Genomic DNA, 17,559 nt, shown 5'->3' on the forward strand with positions numbered 1-17,559 from the left:
CCCCACACTGCCCCAGACACCCACTGGGGGCTCCCCCCTCCCCCACACTTCACCTTCCCCCACACTGCACCAGACACGTACCAGGGGGCTTCCCCCTCCCCACACTCCCCCAGACACCCACCAGGGGGGCTCCCTCCCTCCCCCACACACACCCCTCCCCCAAACACCCCCAGACACCCACCAGGGGCCTCCCCACATACACCCACCTCCTCCCCACATCCCCCCCCCCCACATTGCCCCAGACACCCATCAGGGGGCTACCCCCTCCCCCACACTCCCCCAGACACCCACCAGGGGCTCCCTCCCTGCACCACACTCCCCCAGACAACCACCAGGGGGCTCCCCCTCCCCCTCACTGCCCCAGACACCCACCAGGGGGCTCCCCACCCACCCCCACACACACCCCTCCCCCACACTGCCCCAGACACCCACCACGGGGCTCCCCCTCCCCCAGACACCCACCAGGGGGCTCCCCCTCCCCAGACACCCACCAGGGAGCTACCCCCTCCCCCAGACACCCACCAGGGGGCTACCCCCTCCCCCAGACACCCACCAGGGGGCTCCCCCTCCCCCCCCTGACACCCACCAGGGGGCTATCCCCTCCCCCACACTGCCCCACACAACCCCTCCCCCACACCCCCCTCTTGCCAACACTGCCCCAGACACCAACCAAGGGGCTCCCCCCATCTCCACACTCTCCCCCCAGCCCCCACACTCCCCCCTCCCCCATACTCTCCCAGACACCCACCAGGAGTCTTCCCTCCTCCCTCACACACACCCCTCCCCCACACTCCCCCCTTCCCCACATACACCCCTCCCCCACACTCCCCCCCCCCCTCCCACACTCTCCCAGACACCCACCAGGGGGCTGCCCCCTCCCCCACACTCCCCCCTCCCCCATATTGCCCCAGACACCCACCAGGACTCTTCCCTCCTCCCTCACACACACCCCTCTCCCACACTCCCCCCCCCCTCCCACACTCCCACAGACACCTACCAGGGGGCTCCCCACACACACCTCTCCCCCACACTGCCCCAGACACCCACCAGGGGGCGCCCTACACACCACCTCCCCCACACACCCCCTCGCCCACACCACCCCCCTCCACCACACTCCCCCCTCCCCCACACCCCCCCTCCCCCACACAACCCCCTCCCCCACACTGCCGCAGACACCCATCGGGGGCTCCCCCTCATCTCCCACACTCCCCCATACTACTCCTCCCCCACATACCCCGCCCCAGACACCCACCAGGCCCCCCGACCACTGCCCCAGACATCCACCAGGGCGCTCCACCCACCTCCACACACCCCCCTCCCCCCACGCTGCCCCATACACCTACCTGGGGGCTCCCCCCCCCCTCCCACACGCTCCCCCTCCCCCACACTCCCCCTCCCCACACTCCCGCAGGCACCCACGAAGCAGGCGGCTTCCCTCTCCCCACATAACCCCTCCCCCGCACTGCCCCAGACACCCACCAGGGGGCTCCCCCGTCCCCCAGACTCCCCCAGACACCCACCGGGGGCTACCCCCTCCCACACACAACCCCTCCCCCACACACCCCCTCCCCCACACTACCCCCGACACCCACCAAGGGGCTCCCCCCTCTACCTCTACACTCCCCCACCACCCACCCCCACACTCCCCCAGACATCCACCAGGGGGCTCCCCCCCACCCCACACACCCCCCTCGCCAACACTGCCCCAGACACCCACCAGGGGGCTCCCCCCCCCATCCCCACATTCACCTCTCCCCCATACTGCCCCAGACACCCACCAGGGGTCTTCCCTCCTCCCTCACACACACCCCTTCCCCACACGCACCTCTCCCCCACACCGCCCCAGACACCCACCAGGGGGCTCCCCCCTCCCCTACACTTCCCCCTCCCCCATTCATCCCCCTCCCCCACACTCCGCCAGACACCCACCGCACAGGCAGCTACCCCCACCCCCACACAACCCCTCCCCCACACTGCCCCAGACACCCACCAGGGGGCTCCCCCCTCCCCCAGACTCCCCCCAGACACCCACCAGGGGGCTTCACACACTTCCCCCTCCCCCACACTGCCCTAGACACCCACAGGGTGTTCCCCCCCTCCCACACACCACCCTCTTGCCAACACACCCCCCTCTTGCCAACACTCCCCCAGACATCCACCAGGGGGCTCCCCCCACACCCCCCGCACACTCCCCCATCCCCACACACACCTCTCCCCCACACTGACCCAGACACCCACCAGGGGGCTCCCCCCCACACCCCCCAAACCCCCCTCCCACACTCTGCCCCAGACACCCACCAGGGTGCACCTCCCTTCCCAAGCTCCCCCAGACATCCCCCGGGGGCTCCCCACACACACACCCCCACACACACAGCCCCAGACACCCACTAGGGGGCTTCCCCCTCCCCCACACAACCCCCTCCCCCACACACCCCCTCCCCCACACACCCCCTCTCCCACACACCCCCTCCCCAACACTCCCCCCTCCCCCACACTGCTGCAGACACCCACCGGGGGCTCCCCCTGCTCTCCCACACTCCCCCCTCCCTCACAGTCCCCCAGACACCCACCAGGGGCTGCCCCCCCTCCCCCACACACCCCCGCCCCAGACACCCACCAGGGGACACCCCCACCCTCCCACTGCCCCAGACACCTACCTGGGTGCTCCACCCACTTCCACATTCCCCCCTCCCCCACACTGCCCCAGATACCCACACGGGGGCTCCCCACACTTCCCCCTCCCCCCCTCCCCACACTCCCCCAGACACCCACCAGGGGGCTCACCCTCCCCCACACTCCCCCAGACATCCACCAGGTGGCTCCCCCCTCCCTCACAATCCCACAAACACCCACCGGGGGCTCCCCACACACACCCCTCCCCCACACTCTCCCAGACACCCACTGGGGGCTCCCCCCCATCCCCACGCTCCCCCCTCCCCATACTGCCCCAGACACCCACTGGGGGGCTCCCCCCTCCCCCACTCCCCCACTCCCCCACACTCCCCCCTCCCCCACACTGCCCCAGACAACCACCAGGAGGCTTCCCCCCCCCCCCCCACCCCCGGACACCCACCAGGGGACTCCCCCACCCCTCCCCCACACTCCCCCCTCCCCCACACTGCCCCAGACAACCACCAGGAGGCATCCCCCCTCCCCCAAACCCCCCCCCCCCGGACACCCACCAGGGGACTCCCCTACCCCTCCCCCACACTCCCCCCTCCCGCCTCCCCACACTCCCGCAGACACCCACCAGGGAGCTCCCCCCTCCCCCACACTCCCCCAGTCATTCACCTGGGGGCTTCCCCCCTCCCCCACACACACCCCTCCCCCACCCTCCCCACTTCCCCACACTCCCCCACACTCCCCCAGACACCCACCAGGTGGCTCCCCCCTCCCTCACAATCCCACAAACACCCACCGGAGGCTCCCCACACACACCCCTCCCCCACACTGCCCCAGACACCCACCAAGGAGCCCCGCCACCCTCCCACACTCCCCCATCCCCCATACTCCCCCCCTCCCCGACACTCCCCTAGACACCCACCAGCGTGCTCCCCCCTCCCCCCACACCCCCCGCACACTCCCCCATCCCCCACACACACCCCTCCCTCACACTCCCCCAGAAATCCACCAGGGGGCTCCCCCTCTTCCCCACACACCCCCCACACCCAAACTCCCCCAGACACCCACCCGGGGTCTCCCCCCACTCCCCCACACTACCTCATCCCCCACACTCCCCCAGACACCCAGCCGGGGGCTCCGCATACTACCCCCTCCCCCACACTTTCCCAGACACACACCAAGGGGCACCGCCTCCCCCACACTCCCCCAGACATCCACCAGGGGGCTCCCCCCTCTCCCACACTCCCCCTTCCCCACACACCCACCTCCCTACACTCCCCCTGACACCCACCAAGTGGCTCCCCACCTCCCCCACACTCCCACAGACACCTACCGGGGGCTCCCCACACACACCTCTCCCCCACACTGACCCAGACACCCACCAGGGGGCTCCCCCCCACACCCCCCAAACCCCCCTCCCACACTCTGCCCCAGACACCCACTAGGGGGCTCCCCCCCACACCCCCCAAACCCCCCTCCCACACTCTGCCCCAGACACCCACCAGGGTGCACCTCCCTTCCCAAGCTCCCCCAGACATCCCCCGGGGGCTCCCCACACACACACCCCCACACACACAGCCCCAGACACCCACTAGGGGGCTTCCCCCTCCCCAACACTCCCCCCTCCCCAACACTGCTGCAGACACCCACCGGGGGCTCCCCCTGCTCTCCCACACTCCCCCCTCCCTCACAGTCCCCCAGACACCCAATGGGGGCGCCCCCACCCCCCCACCACCACACTCCCCCCTCCCCCACACTGCCCCAGACACCCACCAGGGGCTGCCCCCCCTCCCCCACACACCCCGCCCCAGACACCCACCAGGGGACACCCCCACCCTCCCACTGCCCCAGACACCCACCAGGGTCTCCCCCTCATCCAATCTCCCCCAGACACCCACCAGGGGGCTTCCCACCCACACCCAACCCAACCCACCCCCACCCCCACCCCCACACACCGCCATCCCCCCCACACCCCCATCCCCCACACACCACCATCCCCCCCACACCCCCATCCCCCACACACCACCATCCCCCCCACACCCCCATCCCCCACACACCACCATCCCCCCCACACCCCCATCCCCCACATAGCCCCATCCCCACACTTACCCAGACACCCACCGGAGGCTCCCCCCTCCCCCACACTCCCCAGGACACCCACCCAGGGGGGGCCACCTTCCCCCACACTGCTCCAGACACCCACGAGTGGGCTCCCCACACGCCCTCCACCCACAAACTCCCTCAGACACCCACCAGGGGACTCCCCCACCCCTCCCCCACACTCCCACCTCCCCCTTCCCCACACTGCCCCAGACACCCACCAGGGGTTTCCACCGCTCCCTCCCACACCCCCCACCCCCACACTCCCCCCTTCCGCACACACCCCTCCCCCACACTCCCCCAGACACCCACCAAGGAGCCCCGCCACCCCCCACACCCCCCATCCCCCATGCAACCCCCTCCCCAACACTGCCCTAGACACCCACCAGCGTCCCCCCCCTCCCCCAAACTCCCACAGACACCCACCAGCGTGCTCCCCCCTCCCCACACACCCCCCCTTGCCCACACCGCCCCAGACACTCACCAGGGCCCTCCCCCCACACCCCCCGCACACTCCCCCAGAAATCCACCAGGGGGCTCCCCCTCTTCCCCACACACCCCCCACACCCAAACTCCCCCAGACACCCACCAGGGGTCTCCCCCCACTCCCCCACACTACCTCATCCCCCACACACCCCCAGACATCCACCAGGGGGCTCCCCCCTCCGCCACACACACCCCCTCCCCCACATTCCCCCCTTCCCCACACTCCCCCAGACATCCACCAGGGCGCTCCCCCCTCTCCCACACACACCCCTCCCCCACACTCCCCCCTTCCCCACACTCCCCCAGACATCCACCAGGGGGCTCCCCCCTCCTCCCCACACACCCCTCCCCCTCACTCCCCCCTTCTCCACACTCCCCCAGACACCCACCAGGGGGATCCCCCCTCCTCCCCACACACCCCTCCCCCTCACTCCCCCCTTCTCCACACTCCCCCAGACACCCACCAGGGGGATCCCCCCTCCTCCCCACACACCCCTCCCCCTCACTCCCCCCTTCTCCACACTCCCCCAGACACCCACCAGGGGGATCCCCCCTCCCCTACACTGCCCCAGACACCCACCAGGGGTTTCTCCCCCTCCCCCACACTGCCCCCCCCCACACTCCCCCCTTCCCCACACACCCCCCACACCCAAACTCCCCCAGACACCCACCAGGGGTCTCCCCCCACTCCCCCACACTCCCCCCTTCCCCACACTCCCCCAGACATCCACCAGGGGGCTCCCCCCTCACCCCCCCACACACCCCTCCCCCACACTCCCCCCTTCCCCACACTCCCCCAGACATCCACCAGGGGGCTCCCCCCCTCTCCCACACACACCCCTCCCCCACACTCCCCCCTTCCCCACACTCCCCCAGACATCCACCAGGGGGCTCCCCCCTCCCCCCCCCCCCCCACACACCCCTCCCCCACACTCCCCCCTTCCCCACACTCCCCCAGACACCCACCAGGGGGATCCCCCCTCCCCTACACTGCCCCAGACACCCACCAGGGGTTTCTCCCCCTCCCCCACACTGCCCCCCCCCCACACTCCCCCCTTCCCCACACACCCCTCCCCCACACTCCCCCAGATACCCACCAGGGGGCTCCCCCCTCCCCCACACTCCCACAGACACCCACCAGGGGGCTCCCCACACTCACACCGCTCCCCCACACTGCCCCAGACCCCACCAGGGGCCACCCACCCCCCCCCCACACACACACACACCCCCCCCCCCACACACACACACACACACCCCTCCCTCACACTCCCCCAGACAGCCACCAGGGGTCTCCCCCTCCCCCACACTCCCCCAGACACCCACCAGGGGGCTCCCCCTTCCCCCCCACACACCCTCTCCCTTACACTGCCCCAGACACCCACCCAGGGGCTCCCCCCTCCCCCTCTCCCCCACACTCCCCCCAACCCCCACACTCTCCCCTCCCCAACACTGCCCCAGACACCCACCAGGGGCTCACCCCACCCCCACACTCCCCCCTCCCCCACACTGCCCCAGACACCCACCAGGGGGCTACCCCAACCCCCACATTCCCCCCTCCCCCACACTGCCCCAGTCACCCACCAGGGAGCTCCCCACTCCTCCACACTCCCCCCTCCCTTCCAGATACCCACCTGGGGGCTCCCCCCACACTCTCCCCTCCCCCACACTGCCCCAGACACCCACCAGCAGGCTACCCCCCAACTCCACACTCCCCCCTCCCCCACACTGCCCCAGACACCCACCAGGGGGCTCCCCCCACCCCCATAATTCCCCCTTCCCCACACTCCCCCAGACACCCACCTTGGTGCTCCCCCCTCCCCCACACTCCCCTCCCCCAGACACCCACCTTGGTGCTCCCCCCTCCCCCACACTCCCCTCTCCCAGACACCCACCTTGGTGCTCCCCCCTCCCCCACACTCCCCTCTCCCAGACACCCACCTTGGTGCTCCCCCCTCCCCCACACTCCCCTCTCCCAGACACCCACCTGGGTGTTCCCCTCCCCCACCACTCAGACACCCATCTGGGGGGTTCCCCTCCCCCTCTCGCCATCCTCCCTCTCCCTCCCTTCCCAGATGGCCATCTGGGGCTCTCCTCCTCCCTCCCCCCTCCCCCCATATATTGGCAGAAAACCATTGGGGGCTCCCCATCCTCTCCCACTCCTTCATCTCTGCCCCATGCCTGCTCCATTTCCCCTCCCCTCCAACCCCCTCCCCTTCATCTACTATCATCTCCCCATCATCTCCCCTCCTCTTCCCTCCTCTTCATCCCCTCTCTCCCACCCCCTCCCCTGCCCTACACCTCATCTCCCCCCTCCTCCCCTTCCCTTCATCTCCTCATCTCCTCTCCCCTTCGTCTCTCCCATCCCCTTCGTCTACTCCTCTCCTCTTCCCTTCATCTCCCCTCTCCTTCACCCCCCTCCCCTCCCCCTCCCTCATTTCCCCTCCTCTCCCCTTAATCTCCCTTCCCCTTCATCCCCTCCCCTCCCCTCTCCTTCACTCTCCTCCTCTCCCCTCTCCCTCATTTCCCCTCCCCTCCTCTTCGTCTTCCCTCCCCTCCCCTTCATCCCTGACAGCTACCTGATGAACCATGAGTTTATACTGCATGTGATGTTGCTTCTTGGTTGGTCACATCTCCAAATAGGATTTCCGTTAATCTGGAGCACTTCACCCACCCTGAAACTAGGAAGATTTTGGGAAGTTGTGGTGAGCTATCAAACAATGGCATTTGATCGCCAAATGTTTAAGACTGAAAAGCTGTAAAGTTAAAGAGTAAATAGCTTTGGTCCCCAAAAAAAGTATGTGAAGGGAATCGCAGCCATTCTTCTATCAAGTTGCTTTCAAGCGTAGGGAGAGTAAATTCAATAGACAATTACGAGTAAATGCAAGGTCTGGCTCGGAAATAAGAGGAGGACAATTAGCTGACATCATAAGACAAGTTCTGCCGATCAACATAGCACTGTTCCTGGGAGGAACTAACCAGTACTGTCAGTGATTATTCTTCGTGGTAACAGCATGCAGCTAAAGTAGTAATGTGTGAGTACTCTAAAGTTGTGCATGGTATCTCACAGAGCTTTACAGCTCCTCTACACTGGGGAGACTGATGCCTTTTCTCAGAGTGCTTTAGAGAACATCTCCAGGACGCCTGCACCAATCAACCCTACCACCCCATGGCCGAATATTTCAATACCCCCTCCCACTCCAATAAGGACATGCAGATCCTTAGCCTCCTCCATCGCCACTCCCTCACCACCTGATGCTTGGAGGAAGAATGCCTTATCTTCTGCCTCGGGACCCTTCAACTCCAGGGCATCAATGTGGAATTCACCAGTTTCCTCATTTCCCCTCCCCCCACCTTATCCCAGCTCCAACCTTCCAGCTCAGCACCGCCCCCATGACCTGTCCTACCTCTCCATCTTCCTTCCCAACTATCCGCTCCACCCTTCTCTCTGACCTATCACCTTTACCCCCACCTCCATCCACCTATTGCATTCTCAGCTACCTTCCCCTCCAGCCCCACCCCCCCTCCCATTTATCTCTCCACTCCCGAGGCTCCCAGCCTCATTCCTGATGAAGGGCTCTGGCCCGAAACGTCGATTCGGCCTGCTCCTCGGATGCTGCCTGACCTGCTGTGCTTTTCCAGCACCACACTCTCAACTCTGATCACCAGCAACTGCAGACCTCACTGTCTCCTAGTTGATCTCACGGAAACAATCACGAATACTATATGTAATATACCTTAAACCTTTCCAGTTTATCAAGAATCACCCTATTGTCTGCTGAACACATTGTGTGTAGTAGACAGGCAGGAGGTTGGAAGAACACAGCAAGCCAACCAGCATCAGGAGGTGGAGAAGTCAACATTTCAGGTTTAACCCTTCTCATTCATCCCCATAGTATCAGTAGTTTGACAGTTTTTTATTCCATGGGATGTAGGCTTCACTGGCTGGGAACAGCACCACTGGTTGTCCTTGAGAATGTGTTGGTGAACCTTCTTGAACCGCTGCAGCCCATGTGCTGCAGTTACACCACGATGCCCTTAGGAAAGTGTTCCTGGATTTTGACCCAGCCACCGTGAAGGAATGGTGATATATTGCCCAGTCAGGATGGTGAGTGGCTTGAAGGGGAACTTGCTGATAGTGCTGTTCCCATGTATCTGCTGCCCTTGTCCTTTCAGGTGGAAGGTGATGTCTCAGGACCTTTGGTCAATTTCTGCAGTGCATCTTGTAGATTGTACACACTGTTACGACTGAGTGTCAGCAGGGATGGTGAAGGGAATGGATGTTTGTGGATGTGGTGCCACTAAAGGGTTGCTTTGTCCTGGAAGGTATCAAGCTTCTTGAGCGTTGTTGGAGCTACACCCTTCCAGACAGGTGGGGATTACTACATCACACGCCTGACTTAAAGTCATACAACATGGAAACTGACTTTGGGTCCGACTTGTCCGTACCGACCAGACAATGCAATCTGACCCAGTCCCATTTACTAGCATTTGGCCCATATCCCTCTAAACCTTTCATAGCCACCTACCTGTCCAGATGTCTTTTAATTGTTTTAATTGTACCAGCCTCCACCATTTCCTCTGGGGTTTGCTCCATACACGCACCATCCTCTGTGTGAAAACGTTGCCCCTTGGGTCCTTTTCAATCTTTCCGGTCTCACCTTAAACCTATACCCTCTAGCTTTGTACTCCCCTTGGCTTTACGTGCTATCCGTGCCCCTCATGATTTTATAAACCTCTTTAAGGTTACCCCACAGCCTCCGACGCTCCAGGGAAAAAAAGGCTCAGCTTAGTCAGCCTCTCCCTGTAGCTCAAACCCTCCAGTTCTGGCAACATCCTTGTAGATCTTTTCTGCATCCTCTTAAATTTAACAACATCCTTCCTATAGAAGGGCAACTGGAATTTTATGCAATATTCTAAAAGGGGCCTCATCAATTTCCTATACAGCCACAACATGACCTTCCCAACTCCTACACTCCTACTTTTTTTTTATTTCAAAATATACTTTATTCATAGAAATATATCTTTGGTACTTGTACAATTTGCCATGTCGTTCATAGATATATACATTGCATGTCTTAACATTACAAAGAACAGATTGAATTAATCGAATTTACAGTTATCCTATTTACAGTTCCCTTTATTAACCATCCAGTCTCTTAGTATTTGGCTGTGGCTTCAGTTGAACCCACCTACTGAGTGGGTGCCCTGTTATATGAAAGCAAAGGAAACTTCTTTAACCCCCAGTTTATGGGGTTACCATTGTCCATATGACTGTCCTGTCTCTGGGGTGGCTGTCTACATCCCCAAGGTAAGCACGAACTGCTGGACCTTCGCTGGGCTGAGGTAGCTATCCAGCTCCTCACTGGGGTCATTTACCCGCTCTGGTGTCATTGAGCCAAGGCAAGGGTCCTCACTGTCCAGTTCTGTGTCTGACAATGGGACTGTCAGAGGATCACAGCTCTCGGTTGCCTGTAGTTGTGGGGCAGTGGGTACCCCCTGGTTCTCACTGGGTGGAGGGTGGACTTCGGGGGGTCCGTTGTTTCCTGGTTGGGAGGAAATGCCCTCCTCTTTACCGACGGCGCTCTGTCTCTTCTTCTGGTGGTGATGGCCTTCTTTGCGTCCATCGTCCCCCTCCGAAGAGCTGGCCGTCCCTCCCTCGTGCAGCTGTCTTTTCCCCTTTTGCTGGGGGGCTTTGGGAGCCTGGCAAGATTTCCTCTTCCTGTTTTTAACAGGTATCCACTCCTCCGCCTGCTTGATTACCTCCTCCTCCTCCAATTCTTCCATCTGCCCGGCTAGAGCTAGGATCAGCTGCTGTGTCTCTCCGCTGGCTGCCGCCTCCTCCACTCCAGCCTGTTCTTCTTTCTGGGTGTCACCAGACTCCGTTTCCCTGCTGTCCGGGTGGACCTTACTGGTCTTTGGGGGTCCACGGCTCACATTGTCACCTCCAGCCATCTGTGCGTAAGTGGGCCCCCCCCGTCTTGGGCAGGTCTTATACATGTGGCCCACCTCTCCGCACAGGTTGCAGCTCTTTTCTTCCTGACAGTCCTTAGTCAAGTGACCCTCCTGTTTGCAGTTCCTGCAGATGGTCACTTTGCAATCCGCCGCCACGTGTCCCGACTTCCCGCAGGTTCGGCACACTTTCGGCTGCCCTGCATATGTCAGGTAGCCTCTGCTCCCTCCAATTGTGAAGCTCGAGGGTGGGTGGAGGATGTTCCCACTATCATCGGCCCTCAGAGTTACCCTGACCTGCCGCTTACTGGTCCAGATCCCAAAGGGGTCGATCACATCAGTGGCTTCTCCCTCAACTTGGACGTACCTTCCCAGGAAGGTCAGGACATCAGCTGCTGGAACATAGGGGTTGTACATATGGATTGTAACAACCCGGTTCCTCTGTGCAGGAAGCACACACAATGGGGTCGCTGACAAGATGGAAAACAGCAGCTCCCCTTCCTTCTCCTTGAAGACCTTCAGGAGCTGTTCGCACTGCTTCACACTCCTGAAGGTCACATCGAAGTAGCCTGCCCCAGGGAAATCCTGCAGGCAGTACACGTCCGCAGCAGCAAACCCACAGCATCCCATAAGTACTTTTGTCATAAATAGGGTGTGGTCGAGTGGTGTATGATCCTCTACCTTCTTCACAGTCACCCTGACTGTGTTTCGAACCCCCTGCACAGGGCTGCGGGCAGCTGTTGAGGCCATAGCTCTGAGGTTGGCTGGTCCCTGAATTGGCGTTAGGCCGAAGCCAGCATGAAGATCCACCAAGAACAGGTCAGCACAACCAAACGATCCTCCAACGTCCAATCACGATCCAGTGATTACCTTCACTAGCTCTGATGACTCGCAACTTGATCCCTGTCCTGATAAGAACAGACACTTGATCCTAGCCTCGTCCTGGGAGAACCACCTTGGTGATCATGGTATCTCCCCTGCCAGGCAACTCCTACACTCCTACACTCTTACACTCAGTGCACTGACCAATGGAGGCAAGTGTGCCAAAAGCCTTCTTCACCCCCTGTCTACCTGTGACCCCACTTTCACGGAACTATGCACCTGCATCCTTAGGTCTCTTTGTTTGGCAACACTCCCCAGGGCCCGACCATTAATTGTATAAGGCCAGCCCTGATTTCCCTTTCCAAAATGCAGCACCTCAAATTTATCTAAATTAAATTCCATGTGCCACTCCTCAGCCCATTGGCCCATCTGATCAAAGTCTTATTGTACTCTGAGAAAACCTTCTTCACTGTCCACTACACCTCGTATTTTGGTGTCATTTGCAAACTTACTAACCGTACCTCCTATATTCACATCCAAAGCGATGAAGGCTTGCACCTTGTAAATCAATTTCTGTCTTGAGCATGCTCAGTAAATGAGCATCTTTGCTTTCAGAGCAATGGAACTTACCTAATCTGTAGAGTGTGTACTCACGTGATTACTTCCCTTGTTTCTATCTGTTTCAAACTTTCCTTTTTGGCTGTATTATATTTTTATTTTGTTTATTACACGGGAGGGTGAATCAGTGGTCAAGAGTTATATAATATTCAAGCTCTTCAAAGTAGCCAACCACCTCAACAAAACCCTTTGGATATATTTGCCCCAAATATTCCTTAAAACTGATCAGAACTTGCCCTTCAATGGGTATGCCATCTTCAAACCCCAATGAACCCTCCTTCATCTCATTGTTTTTTAAGATTAGCATTATTTTTAAAATTAGCATTATTTGCAAATGTTCAACTATCCTGGGTAGCGAGATCATCAACACTGAGTTATCACAAGCTTCGAATTATGTTATGATCTATCTAGGGACTTGTTACATTTTTTAAAAAATGTAGACAAAGTGGATGATCCAAGGCACTTACTAAACAGATAAAGCCACTGGATTTCAACAAACCTTACTATGCAAGGTTAAAACGGTGATATAATCTGCATTTATGACTTATTTCGAAAACCCAGAATTAACGTGTGGTGAATATGGCTAATAGATTTTCTGAACACATCAAAGAGAAAATGCAATCACGATAGATTCCATGGATTTCTCAGCAGTTTTGCGTAGATTTCAATGACATAGTATGGAAAATAAAGAACATGAAACCATGGGAAAGGTTAAAGCATGAAGACCACTGGCAATCTGTGGTCTGTGGAAGGCAGGATGGGGTAAGAATAGTGGAATGCTCTTACACCAATTCGCAGAGTAAGGTTAAGGCTGAAAGGTCACTATAGTGAGATGAGATAACACAAGTAAGTAATTAAGCAAGTTTCTCTGGAGAAGCTAGCTGTTAAGTGTTATTATGACAGGATTGGGACCATAAATATTTGGGACAGAACATTAAAATATCTAATTAATAGTTAGTAGAGTCAGCTTGAGACAGTAGACTATTGTAATAGATGGAATAGCTAAACATCTATCATGACAGGTTAGTCTGCAATGGAAGATCACTGTAGCAGAGTTAGCAATAAATATCTAACCGTGACATTAGAATAACATTAAGTAGAATGTACAACTAAAGAGATAATGGGAACTAACATCATGGGTTTGTTGTGTAGCTAGGGTGAGGTACTTTGATTAATATAGTTGGACATGCTGATAAGCTAACAGAAACATGATAAAAAATATAAAAATCCACGGACCCTGAGGTTCGTGGGCATTCGAGAATCTGCTTTCTCAGTGTCATGGTTTTTTGTTTACAAATAAAAGACCCATTTCTTGAAGAACTCTCTGTATCTCCTGGTGATTCTCTACATTTTCTCCTCAACAAATAGCTGATCATCAAACCTCATTAAACTTCACTAGGGATTACAATTCTTCATTTTTGTTGCTCTGGTTTTGAAAGTACCTCCCAAAAACCATTCTAACATGAACTGCCACAACAACTGCTCCCACACTGGGTGATCTCCCTCCCTTCCTGACTCAGTGCTCTCCTGGATTCTGGAAACTGTACGGCAGCACTTATTCACAACTCCAGCTTTTCACTGACAGCTAGCTTCTCCAAGCCAGAAACACCTTGGCGTTTTCCCCGAGTTGTAATCCTGTTCAGTTGCATCAAGCAAATCATGCCCTTGGGCCCCGATTTTCATTTGTATTGAATATTAGTGGCATGTGGTTTACTCCAAGACACCCAAGACATTTCCAGAATCCCAATTCTTACTCACTAGCTGCCTACTAACTCCTAGAACATCGGCAGTATAGAGGTATCCAACTGCTCTTGGGATTTCTGACTGAATATAGTTTGGTTGCCTTCCTAGTAGTATACCTAAAAGCAGTACTACTGTCTAGAGTCTATTACGACTCGCGCACACATACTCACTGACTTGCCATCTCCTTACCTATCACTTTTGAATTCCATTTTTGTGGAAGAGTCCTCTAACGGTCCTGAATGACCTGTTGAAAACCTTATCACATTGCATGTGATTCACTCCAGAGAGCCAAGATCACACAGCTGAATGCAATGGAAATCTGGGGTGGGGGTCAGGATGATCCAACTAGATAATTTCAAACTTGTTTACAAAGTCTGTTGTGTTTAATTTAACAAAAAATTGTGGGGTACCCAGTCTTAGACTAGCTTCGCCCCCATTTCTAGGTAGTAAGTAATATTTTGGAACAGCAAAATGTAATGACAACTTGGAACTGAGTGTCTTCCTGAATGTTACATTCTCCAAAATTACTGACTTATGCAGCACAAAGAAAGAAGCTTTGAACACACAGTTAACATCTTTTCCTTTGTGTCCCAACAATAACTCACTCATTTAAAAGAGTTGAAGTAAATATTGTTCTCTCAAAGTGCAGTGAGTCTTTAAAACATTGGGAGATGGAAGAATACATTTTGAATATTATTAAGGCAGTGGTTGACAGATCCTTGGTAAGCAAGAAGGTGAAGATTATTAGACAAAGAGGGAATATGGATTTGAGATTAAAATCAGATCAGTTATAGAGTCATAGAGATGTGCACATGGAAACAGACCCTTCAGTCCAACCTGTCCATGCTGACCCAGATATCCCAACCCAATCTAGTCCCACCTGCCAGCACCCGGCCCATATCCCTCCAATCCCTTCCTATTCATATACCCATCCAAATGCCTCTTAAATGTTGCAATGGTACCAGGCATTTGGGTATTCTTTCCTTTATTGGTCAGAGTATTGAGTACAGGAGTTGGGAGTTCATGTTGCGGCTGTACAATACATTAGTTAGGCCACTTTTGGTATATTCTGGTTTCCTTCCTATCGGAAGGATATTGTGAAAGTTGAAAGGGTTCAGAAAAGATTTACAAGGATGTTGCCAGAGTTGGAGGATTTGAGCTATAGGGAGATGTTAGGGCTGTTTTCCCTGGAGAGTCGGAGGCTGAGGGGTGAACGTATAGAGGTTTATTTGGTCACCTTCACCATCCTATCTACCTGTGACTCCATTTTCAAGGAGCTATGAACCTGTGCTCCAAGGTCTCTTTCTTCAACAACACTCCCCAGGACTATTAAGTGTATAAGTCCTGCTAAGATTTGCTTTCCCAAAATGCAGCACATTTATCTAAATTAAATTCTATCTCCACTTCTCAGCCCATTGGCCCATCTGGTCAAGATCCTGTTGTAATCTGAGGTAACCCTCTTCGCTGTCCACTACACCTCCGATTTTGGTGTCATCTGCAAACTTACTAACTGTACCTCTTATGCTCGCATCCAAATCATTTATGTAAATGACAAAAAGTAGAGGGCCCAGCACCGATCCTTGTGGCACTCCACTGGTCACAGGCCTCCAGTCTGAAAAACAACCCTCCACCACCACCCTCTGTCTTCTACCTTTGCGCCAGTCCTGTATCCAAATGGCTAGTTCTCCCTGTATTCCGTGAGATCTAACCTTGCTAATCAGTCTCCCATGGGGAACCTTGTCGAACGCGTTACTGAAGTCCATATAGATCACATCTACTGCTCTGCCCTCATCAATCCTCTTTGTTACTTCTTCAAAACCAGAATCAAGTTTGTGAGACATGATTTCCCACACACAAATCCATGTTGATTATCCCTAATCAGTCCTTGCCTTTCCAAATACATGTACATCCTGTCCATCACGATTCACTTCAACAACTTGTCCACCACTGACGTCAGGCTCACTGGTCTATAGTCCCCTGGCTTGTCCTTACCACTCTTCTTAAACAGTGGCACCACATTAGCCAACCTCCAGTCTTCCGGCACCTCACCTTTGACTATCGATGATACAAATATCTCAGCAAGAGGCCCAACAATCACTTCTCTAGCTTCTCACGAGTTCTAGGGTACACCTGATCAGGTCCTGGGGATTTATCCACTTTTAACCGTTTCAAGACATCCAGCACTTCCTCCTCTGTAATGTGAACATTTTGCAAGATGTCACCATCTATTTCCCTACATTCTATATCTTCCATATCCTTTTCCACAGTAAATACTGATGCAAAATACTCGTTTAGTATCTCCCCCATTTTCTGCGGCTCCACACATAGGCTGCCTTGCTGATCTTTGAAGGGCCCTATTCTCTCCCTAGTTACCCTTTTGTCCTTAATGTATTTACAAAAACACTTTGGATTCTCTTTAACACTTTTTGCCAAAGCTATCTCATATCCCCTTTTTGCCCTCCTGATCTCCCTCTTAAGTATAGTCCTACTGCCTTTATACTCTTCTAAGGATTCATTTGATCTATCTTGACTATACTTGACATATGCTTCCTTCTTTTTCTTAACCAAACCCTCAATTTCTCTTGTCATCCAACATTCCTTATACCTACCAGCCTTTCCTTTCACCCTGGCAGGAATATACTGTCTCTGGACTCTCGTTATCTCAATGCTGGAGGCTTCCCATTTTCCAGCTGCCCCTTTACCCGTGAACATTTGCCCCCAGTTAGCTTTTGAAAGTTCTTGCCTAATACCGTCAAAATTAGCCTTCCTCCAAGTTATGATCTTATAACACGGTACAGCTGTCTCGAGGGACCAATTGGTTTACTTCTGCGTCTTGTTGCCTCTTGTTGTGATGTATGCCATAATAATGTTTCCCTGGGTTGTGGTATCAGGCTTCAGGTTTTGATTATTTTATGATTATTTTTCCGTGAAATATTGTGTGAATTATTCCAGAACTATCATACCCTGAGATTTCCTGTAGTTGTATGGTATGTGTGTCCGTTGTGTTCTCAAGCTGATTGCCATCTTCCAGCCTGTGGATGTTTAGGTTCATTTTCATTATCAGTCACACTGCTGATCTGCCTACAATAGCTCGTTTACCATCTTCTTTCTTTGTATAGCACACCTTTACTTCATGATTGGGCTTTTTACAGGCTCTGTAGACTGATCCAAATGTAGAATATTTACTCTTGTCTGTTAACTTATGTGGTTGTCCACAGC

Source organism: Chiloscyllium punctatum, chromosome 22 (genome assembly GCF_047496795.1).
Source record: "Chiloscyllium punctatum isolate Juve2018m chromosome 22, sChiPun1.3, whole genome shotgun sequence".
NCBI classification, from domain to species: Eukaryota; Metazoa; Chordata; class Chondrichthyes; order Orectolobiformes; family Hemiscylliidae; genus Chiloscyllium; species Chiloscyllium punctatum.